At 44.1% G+C, this 2,317-nt stretch overlaps 1 long non-coding RNA gene across 1 annotated transcript; it reads left to right on the top strand.

Annotated features, from left to right (window-relative positions):
- The first annotated feature begins 6 nt into the window (after nucleotides 1-6).
- On the top strand, nucleotides 7-2,047 carry LOC139024541 (uncharacterized). Its single transcript, XR_011475879.1, has 2 exons — nucleotides 7-936; nucleotides 996-2,047. It is a non-coding gene; the product is annotated as an uncharacterized lncRNA (long non-coding RNA).
- Nucleotides 2,048-2,317: the final 270 nt, after the last annotated feature.

The following is a 2,317-nucleotide window of genomic DNA, read 5'->3' as shown; positions in this document are numbered from 1 at the left end:
CTACAGGCCCTTAACCCACCTACAGAAGGCAACTACAGGCCCTTAACCCACCTACAGAAGGCAACTACAGGCCCTTAACCCACCTACAGAAGGCAGCAGCTGTAACAGCCACTGGCCATAACCCCCTGCTGATCGCTTGATCAATCTATCCAAAAGTATGTGGACACTTCCCTTCAAATTAGTGAATTTGGCTATTTCAGTCACACCCATTGCTGACAGGTGTATAAAATCGAGCACACGGCCATGCAATCTCCATAGACAAACATTAGAAGTAGCATGGCCTTACTGAAGAGCTCAGTGACTTTCAACGTGGCACCGTCATAGGATGGTCATAACAAGTCAGTTCGTCAAATTTCTGCCCTACTAGAGCTGTCCCCGTCAACTGTAAGTGCTATTATTGTGAAGTGGAAACGTCTCGGAGCAACAACGGCTCAGCCGCGAAGTGGTAGGCCACACAAGCTCACCGGTTGCAATACTCACTACCGAGTTCCAAACTGCCTCTGGAAGCAACGTCAGCACACGAACTGTTCGTTGGGAGCTTCATGAAATGAGTTTCCATGGCCGAGCAGCTGCACACAAGGCTAAGATCACCATGTGTATTAACACGCGTGTCGGCTGGAGGGGTGTAAAGCTCTCCTCCATTGGATTCTGGAGCCGTGGAAATGCGTTTTCTTGGGCGATGAATTACACTTCACCATCTGGCAGTCCGACGGATGAATCTGGGGATCCGACGGACGAAAACCTGACTGGCCTGCACAGAGCCCTGACCTCAACCCCATCGAACACAGTTGGGTTGAATTGGACCGCCGACTGCGAGCCAGACCTAATCACCCAACAACAGAGCCCGACMTCACTAATGCGCTTGTGGCTGAATGGAAGCAAGTCCCTGCAGAAATGTTCCAACATCTAGTGGAAAGCCTTCCCAGAAGAGTGGAGGCTGTTAAAGCAGCAAAGGGGGACCAACTCCATATTAATGAATTCCCAGAAGAGTGGAGGCTGTTATAGCAGCAAAGGGGGGTCCAAMTCCATATTAATGCCCATGATTTTAGAATGAGATGTTTGACAAGCAGGTGTCCACATACTTTTGTAAGTAATATATCTATCTCTATTGATCTACCCTATCCCCTACCTATCCCCTACCTACCTAGTAAAATGTAAGCTTGTATCGATCTGCTTCAGAGTCTGAGTCGGTCCGTGTTGCCTGTCTGGTTCTTTGTGCCTTTCTTCTTAACGGGCTTGAACTCCAAAATGTTTTGTGCAGCTTTGTTTAGCTGGGGGTCCGTTGTGATTGCAGTATATTCTGTATGTTTAAGGGAAGGTTTTTCACAAGTCTCACTGAGTATGTTGTACTTCTACGATTAGTTTTGGTTCTGTTGCCGAAGCTTTGTGATTGTGATTCTGTACTGAAAAAGATGAAGGCTGAAATGTATTTTTTGCTTTACTTTAACCTCCACCCTGTTCTTTACCTGGTCTGGGTGGGGTGTCTCCACCCTGTTCTTTACCTGGTCTGGGTGGGGTGTCTCCACCCTGTTCTTTACCTGGTNGGGGTGTCTCCACCCTGTTCTTTACCTGGTCTGGGCGGGGTGTCTCCACCCCCTACTTTTTGCCTTTTATTTATTTCTTTTTTTTGATGTTTTGTGCAAAAATATTTTTTATTGTAAAATTAATGTTATGTTTCTATCTAATATTAATCTTGAATAAGACTTGTTGCCATGAATTGAAATACTCTTATGTTTTGAGCAGTAGAAAATCTTTGAATTTCACTTCATTCAAGCTATAAAAAAAAAAAAGAAAAACACCAAAAATATGAAGTTTCATGTATTTTCGGTTGGTTGTGTTTTTGAGGGTAGTATTGGTAACTAAACCAGGTTATGGTAAGGGGAGGTTTAAACCAACCCTTCAAGGTCTGTGAATATTGCCATCTGTCATGCCAGAGAACAAACCATTTCTGCTAATGTTGAAGATGACTGCCATTTATTAAACAATATCAAGCTTGTTATTTTGCATCTCTGCCATGTAACCTATAAAATAAATACACTSTATCCTATGTGTCTTGGGTCTCTTCTTTGGATACGAAAACACAAGTCAGTCTTTTTCATTAAGTCCCTAGTCAAAAGGCTGCAACCCCAGAATGAGAGGATTTCTGAATCTCTTCCTACGTGACATGATCAGGGCCTTTTCATCTGAATCAGAGGAAGGTTATGCTACATGGGATGTTCCTAATGCAGTATGTTATTGAGTTGTATCCCCTTTTTGCCTTCAGAACAGCCTCAATTCGTCGGKGYATGGACTCTACAAGGTCTCTAAAKWGTTCCGC

The sequence above is a fragment of the Salvelinus sp. IW2-2015 genome, unplaced genomic scaffold (assembly GCF_002910315.2).
Source record: "Salvelinus sp. IW2-2015 unplaced genomic scaffold, ASM291031v2 Un_scaffold1630, whole genome shotgun sequence".
NCBI classification, from domain to species: domain Eukaryota; kingdom Metazoa; phylum Chordata; class Actinopteri; order Salmoniformes; family Salmonidae; genus Salvelinus; species Salvelinus sp. IW2-2015.
The sequence above is the reverse complement of the archived record's forward strand: the minus strand, read 5'-3'. Positions and strand labels throughout refer to the sequence as shown.